Genomic DNA, 12008 nt, shown 5'->3' with positions numbered 1-12008 from the left:
CGAGAATCAGCAGCCTTGATTCACTTTGGAAAAATAGCGGAGGAGATGGTTGGGCAGCGTGCAGCATCAGTCCTGGTGAAGAACGCGCTCCAGTCTCCCAAGAGCGATGTGGAGTCTTTAGGTTGGTGTGTACAGACGAAAGCAGGAATAAGGACTTCAAGGTCTTTGATGGGAAATGTGCTTCCCCTGTTCTGGTTCCTCTTTGTATCTGAAACTCAGGTCTCTAAGGGAGAAAGAGACGGGTTTCCCAGGACCCACTCCCCAGTGGAAGCAGGATGGTGTCAGCCGGTGATTGTTGTGTGGGTATGTGTGTGTCAGGGAGGGAGCCTGTTTGCTTCCTTCACGTCTTTTATTAAGATGCCCCAAATAGGATTTAAGTAACTGGGTTTTAGTAGTAAATTCTTATGACTTTCCATCTGGAAACAGGGTGGCCAAAGAGTACTAACATATTTCCTTTCTTGGAGCTGAAAGCGTGCAGAAGTCCCTGCTTTGCTGGCCCACTCCTGGTCAGCTGCCCAGCTCTGGGGCACTGTGGATGGACGGAGCCCTCCGGACTAGCTAGAAGAAAACCATAGACGGTTACACGAGCCTGCGGTGATTCTGCTTGCCCTCCACTGACCTGTCCCGCCCCCTGCAGCCCAGCCCTGTCCCCACCCGCGTGTCTGCTGTCTGCCTGCCCCGTGCTGCGATCCCAGTGTCTGAACCACACTCGGTAGCCCTTCCCAATCTCACTCCGCCTCCCCACTGCCTGACTTCCTGTCGGTTGGCTTTGTCTGCTCAGTTTTCTCACTTGAGGTTGTGGGCCGGGTGCTGGCTCTCCTGCCCTCCATCCTCCCCCCAGAAGAGGGCAAGTACTCCTACACACCCGGGCCTGGCAGGCTGGCCTCCCTCAGTTGCCGTGGACACAGGGCACGGTGGAAGGGAGAGTGCTCCGGCCTTGGTGGATGGCTAGGCCTCTCCCCAGAGAATACCCTAAACGTTCATTTGGAAATCCACTGTACCAAAGTGAGAGAATTCTGCGATGTGCACTTGAACTCAACCCCTGGGGTGCAGACGCAAAGAGTCACGGTGGGGGACTGCGTGTCCCTCTGAAGGCCCTTCGCCACCACATTCGTCCAGCCACCCATCACTACTTACCGCAGGCTCTGTTCCAGCCTCCCAGGGAATCCCTCTCTGGGGATGGTGTAACCAGTGGGCTGTAGCAGGTGAATTATTTTATTTTTAATTTGTTCCCCTCGCCCCTACCCACATCCTCTGACTCCAGATGGGTTCTTAGAACACCCTCCGACTTGTCTTGAAGTAAAAGAAAGGCAAATGCTGGGCATCGCTCCCAGGGCATAACCGTTGCCCAGCTGTGGAGTTAACCTGATGGTGGAGATTAGGGTCCAGAGTGGCAGTGGTCTCCTCTTCCAGGTTCTTGAGGAGCAGCTCTCTGGTAAGGAAGTTGATTTCAGCATGGGAAAACCCTTTTTCAACTCAACTGAATGATCGTTTATGGCAGGGGTCCCCAACCCCCGGGCCACGGACCAGTGCCTATTAGGAACCGGGCTGCACAGCAGGAGGTAAGCGGCAGGCGAGCGAACGAGCAAAGCTTCATGTGCCGGCCCCCATCGCTCGCATTACCTCCTGAACCATCCCCCCACCCCCCAGTCCGTGGAAAAATTGTCTTCCATGAAACCCGTCCCTGGTGCCAAAAAGGTTGGGGACCAGTGGTTTATGGCACAGGAACACACAGATGGTAACGCATTGCATGGGATGGTGTGTGCGATTCAATATGGTAGACTTGATGTGGAAAGCACAGGGCAAGGTTTATTTATTTTATTTTATTTTATTCTATTCTATTTTATTTTTTGGCTGTGCCGCACTGCTTATGGGATCTTAGTTCCCCGATCAGTGATTGAACCCAGGCCCTCGGCAGTGAAAGCACGGAGTCCTAACCACTGAACCACCAGGGAATTCCTGAGGGGTAAGGTTTAGTTCTGACATGTCCTATCTGATGACAGTCGCCTGTCAGATCTGGGAAAATCAATGGTTCCCTGTTCCTTTTGAAATTCTTTTGAGTCAGCATAATACATACATTCCCAGACAAAGTGAGCCTCGTGTTTAGAGTTAACTTCCTCCAGTTCTTCATCCCTTGAACATTAGGGAGGAAGACAGTTGAAAGCTGGGCAAGCAGTCGCTTTGTGCCTTGGAACACTGATGTCAGCCTTCTGTGTGATGTTTACTTTCACTAACACACCTGCCGGTGTCACTCTGAGATGGAATCTTTGCTTCTGGAAAAGGGGCTTTGCACATCTACCCAGTTTAAGACAGAGCTAATTGGAGATGCCGTGCAAATGGAAATATTCAATTGTCAGCAACAACAAGCATTGCATGCCTGGTGGGGACCGGGCCACCATGAGAACGGCTGGAGCCGTGGAAGAGTTTGTGCAGGAGTTGCCAGAAATCCTGTGACCTTTCCTAGAGGTGGAAGTGGTTTCTAGGGTGGGGACTGTGCAGGAGCTGATTTTCCAGTAGGTGGGAAGAAGTGATTGCTGGGGAAGACAAGCTCGCAGCATGGGGAGGGGGGAAACCGGCTAAGATAGATGCCCTGGAGTTCCCCTGCCACCTCCCGCCGATTATGCGTCCAGCCCTCTGGGGCTCCTGTTGTCCCCCTGGGCCTTTAGCTCCTGTCTCAGGAATCCCCAGCCTGGTTCTGCCTCTGGTTTCTGGACTTGGTGCCTCCTTCCTCCGAGACATCAGTGTGGCCAGGCCTTCCGGTTCTCAGGGCTCTTTTGGGAGCACCCCATTCCTGTTCCTGCCCCTGGAAGCCTTCCATACCCAGGGCCGTCTTCCTGGTCCCAGCTGGGTGGTGGGCTTTTGCTCTATCCCTGGTTGAAGAAGCCAGGAGCAAACACAAGGTTTTCAAAGCAAAGAATTCCAGAGTCTAAAAGGCTTCAGCGTGTATCCCCTTCAGTCCTCCCTCCCAGCATCAGAAGCCCCTCTACAAAATCCCCGGATGTCTCCTGTGCTCATGGTTGTCATGTACAGCATCCCCAGAGAGGCAAAAGTCAGAGCATGCAGTAAGCAGAGATCTACAGCTGAATGAGGCGCAAAGGGGAAGGCACTTCCGAGGAATGTGTAGTTTCTCATTCACCTACAAGAAGTTTAAAAAGAGTTTTTTTTAGAAACTCCCAGCAGACAAGCAGCTGTAGAACAGTTGAACAAGCCAAACAGAACCAAACCAGAACTCCTTGCCTCTTAAGTAGTGGTTACATCTCACAGGACAGAAGTCATAACCCGTTCTGGGTTTCCTGTCACCTTTGCCCACATGCTCCAGTTCTAGAATTTTGAACCCTTTGTACTGTCCACCCTGGTCCACGTGGTTCCTTTCCCTTCGCTCCCAGGCAGCTGCTAGAAAGAGTTCCATCAACTCGTCAAAGATATTAAAGAGGCAGACATTCATCGTGGGGAAAATTCAGAGCGCCGATGTGAGGTGTTGGTGTGACAGTGTCTTGGCTGAGAGGAGAGGGGTGAACCTGAAGTGAGCCAGGAGAGGGTGGTGGCATTGCTTTCATTGGAAGCACAGACTTGGAAAAGTAGGGAATGAAACGCAGACCTCTGAAGAAGCAAAGGAGACTTTAGAATTAAGCGACTCAGAACACAACAGAGTTAAAGTGTTTCTTGTTCTCCAGAGAAAAGCAGAAGGATGGAAGCGTCTGGCCTGAGGAGTGTCGAGGAGCTTGCTTTTACTTCTCAAGCAGGGAGGGAAGCAGCAGCAAAAGTGAGTGACTCGCAGAGAGTTCGAGGCCCCGGAGGGCCGGCAGCTCAGCCTCCCTAACATCACATTAGAAACAGGGCGTCTGAGACTTACAGAGGTGACAGCCCATGTCACCTGACTCCCAGCCCAGGGTGCACCCTGAGCTCAGCACTTAACCTTCCAGATGCTTTCCCTCCAATCCCTTCTGCATGAGATAGAATCAGCGTAATCAATGGGCAATTTACAGGCGTTAGAAGGATGTCCCTGGTTGGGAAGCTGGCTTGTAGAACTGTGGTCCTGATTTGCAGAGTTGACCATGATGCTGCCCCTCAGAGCCAGTAAATCCCTCATTTAGAGCTCACCAGTCACTGGGTTTAAGCTGAGGAAGAAGCTGTGTGAATGGGAGCCTAATAATCCTAAAATGCGAGTAGAATTTATCCATCCTGTAGTTCGCCCCGACCTCATTTAGATTCTCTTTTGTGACAACAAACAACTTTTAGTTTCAACTTGTTTAATTGTTAGTTTTAACTCAATTCATTTCTTCAGTGTAGCAAGTTTGGAGGTTGTTTTTTTTGTTTGTTTGTTTTTTGACTTAATCTTTTGGAGAAGCAGGACTGCTCTTGGTGTTCTCTAGCTCCAACTCTCATCCTAAAGATAGTTTTTGTTTGTTTGTTTGTTTTTTGTGGTACGCGGGCCTCTCACTGCTGTGGCCTATCCCGTTGCGGAGCACAGGCTCCGGATGCGCAGGCTCAGCGGCCATGGCTCACGGGCGCAGCCGCTCCGCGGCATGTGGGATCTTCCCGGACCGGGGCACGAACCCGTGTCCCCTGCATCGGCAGGCGGACTCTCAACCACTGCGCCACCAGGGAAGCCCCTAAAGATAGTTTTTAAAAGTCACAACTTGGAGTCAGTTTTTGTGTGAGGCTGTTATTCCCTAAAACCCCATCCATCGTGAAGATCGTCCATCGGGCTCATTGGTGTCACTTTCCCTCGTCTGGCTGTGAGAGCCTCGCAGATATGTAGCCGTGGTGAATACCATCTTAATCACCTCCAGCCAGAAGGGAGGTGGAAAAAATATTCCTGGTAAATGACCTCAGTAGATCTGACAGCACCACCGCCCGCCCCCGGCCCGCCCCAGCCCGTTCTGCTGCCTTTGAGATCAGAGGCGGCTGGTGCAGATGTCTTGATCGATTGCAACAGCAGCCAAAGCGTGTGACTCCTACTTCAGTGGTTTCAAAGCCACAAATGTAGATATCCCATCTCTGTTAACCGACACCTAGGGATTTTGCAAAAAGGGGAGAAAAAGAGACATCAACAACAGAGTGAATTTCATGTCTATTTGTTTACTTTTGATGTATTCTATTTGAGATACTTTGGCTCGAAGAACTGTTTTTCCTGACCATAGCACATGTACATGTAAGCTTAATACAGAGTTTCTCAACCTCAGCACTATTCCCATTCTGAATCCAACAATTCTTTGTTGTGGGGGACTGTCAGTACACTGTAGAATGCTGGATAGCATCCCTGGGTTAAGTGTTGCCGCTAGGTGCCAGTAGCATCCTCCCCGTCCCACCCAGTCATGACAATGAAAGCCACCTCCAGACGTTGCCGTACAAGGGGCAGACAGCATTGCCGTAGGAGGGAAGGGGTGCCGAATCATCCCTGATTGAGAACCACTGACTCATGGAGTTTACGGAATGTACATAATGAAACCATGCGTATCTACTCAGAATGCCCCAGGAAGTGTACGCCTTATTGAGATTTTTATTTCTTTTCTTGCTTGTGTATTTGCTTTCATCTATTTCCTGTTCCCTTAGCCCTAAAAGTTATCCAAGTATTTTTTTCCTCCATTTTCAGGGATTCATTAAATACTTTCAGATGCCACTCTCATGCAGAGTTACAGGAAAATGGATAAAGATATTTCAAAGCAAAGAGATCTAGGAAAGTTATAGATGATAAAGGATCTCTAGGGAGCACTTGCCATCCTCAAGTGCTTTGGATGGAATTCAAATCCCCTACTAAAGGAGGCGCTTTCCCTTTCCTGCACATCAGAACCCCCTGATAAATGTTTACAAAACTCAGTGTCATCTGGGATGGGGCCTGACATTTAGTTTTCTGGAGTTTCCTGGGGATTCCACTGCACATCCGGAGGCTTATGCCCTGGGAGCATCAGACAGTTGGATTGGATGAGGTGTGCATTCAAATGTTCAACATCTATTTTTCTAGCACCCCCTGTGCTCCAGGCACTGTTCTAGGTGCTGGGGGTACAGCAGTGAAAAGGCAGAGAGGGAGGAGCCCTTGTAGCAGGGCTCACTTTCTTGTGAAGAATGTCAGAGAGAATATGAGCACCTTGGTGTGTGCATCTGATTGAATGTGTACTGTGTCCATATGTCCAGTAATTTTTTGGCCGAGTGTTTGTCATCCATTGTTTGGCTTTTTTTTAATGCTTCTTGAATCTCTTTTATTCAGTTACATAAAGACCTTTTATCATCCTGTAAAACATTTCAGATATGAAAGGGATCAGGGAGAAATAGAGAAACCGTGATTTCTAAGAGAGCTATGATTGTTGGTTGTTCTCAGACTTTATCTATGGGAAAAGTTTCATTATCACTGTTTCGTTAGGTTGGTCAACTCAGAGATGCTAAGGGTGGTACTCCCATTTTTGCAGCCTTTCTATAGCAGTGAGGATTGAACCAGGGGTTTCTGGCCATCTTTTGTATTCTTAGTTTGTTAAAACAGATGGTCTCTGCAGTCACTTCCCTATGACCCCAGATCCTAGAGGAAGGGGCATGGATATAAACAGAAGCCACACCAAGACCCACAACATACCCATGCCAGGCCGAATGGATTGCTCTGAAGTGGACCCAGCAGACGCCCAGAATGACAGCCCACCACACTCCAGGGACACTAGGATAGTCTCCCAGCCTTGCTAAGAGTGTTAACTGCCTCCAGAGGCCTTGGAGCAGATGCCCCATTTGGTAGATACTCCTTGGAGTCCATAGTTCTGGCAGCTGTGAGCTGGAAAGGGAGGAAAAAGTCAGGGGACTTTATGGGGCCTTATGGGTGGAGCCAGGAACTCTGTGGAATGAGATTTAAAACCAGTTCAGCCCCTCCCATGTCTGTAGCCACCCATCACCCTTTTAAAAGGAATGAGCTCAGACCCAGCAAAGTGAAAGTCACATGTTGATTAGCAGCAGCCCCAAGACTCAAACCCAAGAACACTCACGCCTCGCCTTGTGCTCTTCCCGTGATACTCGCAAAGGAAAAGCCTCCTCCCGGTGCCCAGAAGGAACTGTCTCCACATTTTGGTAAAATGAAGCACAATCTTTTTTTTTTTTTTTTTTTTTTAAATCCAAACAGCTGAACCGTTGGTTCTGGAAACTTTGTTACCTGTTATTTCACTGTAGGATAACATAATTGTCTATATACCTTCAGGAGAAAGAGGATTTGAAAACCTCTTTAAGATGTGTGACCGTTTTTCAGTCTCATAGTACAGAGAAGAGGCAATGTGATAAGACAACTGTATTAAAGATGAAAATTGAAATGGGCCGCTGGGAGCCAGGCCAGAGGAGAAGTAACATTTGTTACTGAAGCATGAGAAAGGAGGAATTTTTTTAAATATGGGATTTGAGATTCGCTGGGTTTTAAGGATGGTCATTAAGCATCCGTGATGGCACTCTTGATGTTTTACTGAATTAACCGAGTGGTAAATGATACGGCCTCTGGTATTAGGATGCTGAACTCGGTACTGCTGTGAAACACGCCCCCACCCCCTCCAAAAATAAAGAGGGTTGTGCTGCTCTGTTCTCCTGTCCCCCTCTGCCTCACGCACATTCCCCAGAGATACAACATAAAGGATACTTCTGCCAGGTGGATCTTCTTTCCTAAAAAGAGTTCCTGGCCAAAATATCTTCTTCCTCTTTTCTTATGCTGGTAAGCTGGATTGAACCATCTCGGGGGTAGAATTCCTTTTTTTTAAGCCCAGGGAAAAATTTGACGCAGCCAACATGCAGCTCTTCCTTCCCGAATCTGGTCCTGGACCTTTCATCTGTCGGAATCAACCATGCCTCCGAAGCAGAGCATCCCTGGCTCCAGACCAGCTGCCCAGTCCCCTAAAACAGCCCCAGCCAAAGAGCTCCAGAACAAGCATCCTTGGTCAAAAGCATCCCACCAGGAAGATGTGCTTCCATCAGAAAGCCCCTTGGCTGCCTAAGGACACAGGCCACTGCCAGCTCTCTCCTGAGCACAGGGATTGAGAGGCTTTTAGGGATACCCAAAGTGTGCTCATGAAAACTAACACGTCACCAAGGTGGCAGCTGGGGGTGAGCCCCAGAGAGAGGTTGAGAAGTAAGAGCTGTGCATGGCAGAGGAGGGAGAGATGGGGGCCGGGAGAGAAGGAGGGGATTGCTGTGCTAAGGCGGTGTCTTCGGGGGCTCAGGATTTGTAGGGAGAAAGCAGTGTGCTGGGCGCAGGTTTCCTGTTGCAAACGCTTTGTGTCTGCCTTCTGAGAGTCTGCAGTCTAAAGGAGAGGGAATGTCGGTACGAACACTGTGGTGTGTTTTTATGCATGAAAAAGTCACCACAAAAAAGCTTCGGCTTATGTATACTAATATGACAGAGTGCCAAGATCTGTCATTAAGTGAAAAATAGGGGGACAAAGTTATCTTCAGAAGAGTATTTTCCACATGAACCAATTTTTAAAGAATAGATATGTGTGCATGTGTAAGCGTATGTGTGCTGGTATTTCAGTGAATATATATAAACACCTGTATTTGTATAGACAGTTTCTGGACATATGTACAAGGAAATGTGAATCTGGGAGTGGGTCTATGGGGAAGGCATTTATTTCTCAAATTATATCCATACATATGTATATATATATATATATATATATATATATATATATTTTTTTTTTTTTTTTTTTTTTTTTTTTTTTTTTTTTGCGGTATGCGGGCCTCTCACTGTTGTGGCCTCTCCCGTTGCGGAGCACAGGCTCAGCGGCCATGGCTCACGGGCCCAGCCACTCCGCGGCATGTGGGATCTTCCCAGACCAGGGCACGAATCCATGTCCCCTGCATCGGCAGGCGGACTCTCAACCACTGCACCACCAGGGAACCCCCCCTAGTGTATATTTTTTGTTCACAGTGGGCATGCATTACTTTCTTGATTTTTTTTTTAAGGGAAAAAATCTTAGACATTTTAATAATATTGTAGCATCTCTTTAGAGAGGAGGGATGGGTGGTTTTTGGCTCTGAAGACTGAAACACGCACAGGATGCCTGGGTGTGACAAGCGTAAAGGTGTGTCAGATGTTTAGTAGAGGATCCGAGAGACTTTTTGACATAGAAACATGGCTGATTGAGGCTTCTTTCGGGCTGTCTGGTGTTTCTTCAACACACCTGGAGCCAAAGCTGGCCCTTCTAGCATTGATCTGTACAGTTCTGGGAGATCTGTGCTTAAGCAGCTTACTGGATCAAGAAAGAGGTCTGGTTGATTACTTCCATTTTCATTTATCTGTATCTGAGTATTGAACCCAGATAATGTTATATTTGATACACTAACAAATGAGACAAAAAGATGCCACTCAGGAGACAATTCTGTGCAGTTTTGGGGTAGGCAGAGATTTCTTAGTTGGGACACAAAAAGCATTGAGCTATAAAAGAAATCGATAGATTGGATTTTACAAAAATTTCAAACTTCTACTTATTAAAAGACACTATTAAGAAGCTGAACAGACAGGCCGTGGACTCAGAAAAATATATCTTGCAAAGGACTTCTATCTAGAATGTTTAAAGAAACCTTACAATTCAATCGTAAGAAATTTAACAACCCAATGAAAAAACAGGCACAAACTTGAACAGGCTTTCCACAAAAGAAGATCTACACATGGCCATTATGCACATGAAAAGATGTTCAACATCGTTTGTCAGTAGGGAAATACAAGTTAAAACCACCAGGAAATACCACGACACATCTAGAAAGGCTCAAGTTTTAAAAGATTGACAAAAATGTGAAGCAACTGGAACTCATACGTGGTACAGCCTCTTTGGAAAAGAGAATCAATCCTCTGTAAAGTTAAACGTACACTTACCAGCGGTTACCCAAGGGAATGAAAAGCTGTTCTCAGAAGACTGGTAGAAAAGTTCACAGCAGCTTTTTCTGTAAGTTCCCAAACTGGAATCAACCCAAATGTCCATCTACGGGTAGATGGATACACAAATTGTAGTGTATCCATACAATGGGGTACTACTTGACAGTAACGGTAATAGGAAGGAACTGCTGACACCACAGCCTGGATGAATAACAGAAAGCGAGCCAGTAGTTGCCCAGAGCAAGGGTAGGGATGACAGCAAAGGGGCACAAGGAAACTTCGGGGTGATGGAAATCTGTATCTTCACTCTCCTCTTTACCTTGATTACGGTGGTGGTAGCGCTGGTATAAAATTTGTCAGACTCATCAACCAGTACGCCAGGGATGACACTCACTGTGTCCCCCAGGGAAGGGCTGGCACTGTCGTGCCAGGGTGTACACACCTGCACAGACTCATGATCACGTTTTCTCATACCATTTACAGTTCTCATGTTTGCCGATTCACCTGCCAAGATAGCATGAGGGAGGAATCCCGTGCCTTGCCCTCCATTCCGTTCTCCTCCTGGGGCTTCATGAGCAGGAACTGACCCGTTCAGAATGGAGAGTGGGGCTTAGGAATTGATTATGCATGAAATAATGAGAAGACTGGGTGTTACATTTGCCCCAGATGCCTGGAGACCAGCAGGAGTGCCAAGGTAGCAACAGAATTCTTATCTGTGGCGGCCTCGGGCATGGCAAATCTGGTTGGAAGGAAGGATTGGAGGACTTGTCCTAAAGCATCCTATCTTTACTTAGATTATATGTTTCTTTGGCTTGGCTGGGTGGGGTGGGGGTAGGGGTCATGGGTGGATGTTCCCATGTTGCCCTTGGGGCTGCCCCACTTAGGTTCGGTGAAATCCACGTGATGTTAATACTCTTGCCCTTTAAAGTTCTCTTTCTCTCCCTTCTTTTTCCTTCTTTCATTACATCTTTCTATCTGTGGCCCTTTACACCTTCCTCCTGAGGTCGAATGTGTTTTTGAAGAGTACGGAACTACTTTCTTTAGTTTTCTGGCAAAATAAGTAGGAAAAGACTCCAGACTTCTTAACTATATTTCCTCTTGTTCTGCCCGCATCAAACCTCCTGGTCACTCAGGAAAACACCAATGAGAGTGGCCTGGGGAGGTGGGGACCGTCCAGCCAGGCCAAACCTGGGTTGCCTGCAGCACTTGCATTCTCGAAGATGGCAAAGAACCTTTGCTTGGCGAGGGGAAACAGGCACGTTTTCTCATTCCTGAGAAAGGAAAGGCCCTTTCCAAAGAGAGGGACTAAGAGAGGAAGGCCTCAGCCTTGCTGCCTATGGCTTGTGGGGTACCAGCAGTACCCTGACACTGCGAGCCCTTTGTCCTGGTGGGGACATGAGAGGGCAGGGACAGCGGCAACCCTGGGAGCACTGAGTGGAACTTTAAGTTTTTTGGTTCATCATTCAACTAATATATATATTTTAACATCAGTGGGAATCGATGACTGTTTTAGGAGTTTCACCCCAGGAGTTGTCAAATAAGTTAACCTACCTGTTTCTCCTACAATGTACTTCTTAAAATAAAATTTCACTCCATTATGAAGTGTAAGTAATGGACCTCCTGCAGGCAAAATAGAAAAAGACCTGAAGAGTCAAGTTCCTTTGCCTTTGTTTGTTTTTTGGGTTTTTTTCTGTTTTGAGACACTCTTCTGAAACCAGAGTCAACCGTATTATTAATCACTGGTAGGGCTTTATACTGTATCACGTTACTCCCCTGGAATTAAACTGCACATATAAAGTTATGAAACATGTACTTTTTTAAACGGTAAAAAAGTTATTTTCTAACATAAAACCCCAGATAAAGTGCCATGGAGCCATTAGCAGTAAATTGAATTTTTTGGTATGTAATTTATACGAAAACTGACAAGTGCGACCCCGCCACCCCGCACCCCGTCATTAGTCATCGGTTTAGTGGACGCGGAGGTAGTAATCTTCAAGGGCAGGCATTTGGATGTCGACTTCCTTTATTTGGACCGGGCTCAAGCGGCAGCTCCTGTCACTCGGCCTCGCTGCACTATTAGTGAATTTTACCCCAGGGCAGCTGGGACGCTGGGCTGGGGCAGATGTTCTTTTCAGCCTATTCAGTGACCATTCTTGGGGGTTGTTTACTGTTGCCATGG

General features: G+C 47.5%; 1 protein-coding gene across 14 annotated transcripts in view; it reads left to right on the top strand.

Moving 5' to 3' along the window:
* Window positions 1–12008, top strand: part of FOXN3 (forkhead box N3) — a 404228-nt gene that overhangs the window by 356351 nt on the left and 35869 nt on the right. The window lies entirely within an intron of this gene.

This window comes from Orcinus orca, chromosome 2 (genome assembly GCF_937001465.1).
Source record: "Orcinus orca chromosome 2, mOrcOrc1.1, whole genome shotgun sequence".
In the NCBI taxonomy this organism is placed as follows: Eukaryota; Metazoa; Chordata; class Mammalia; order Artiodactyla; family Delphinidae; genus Orcinus; species Orcinus orca.
This window is presented reverse-complemented; position numbering and strand designations above follow the sequence as displayed.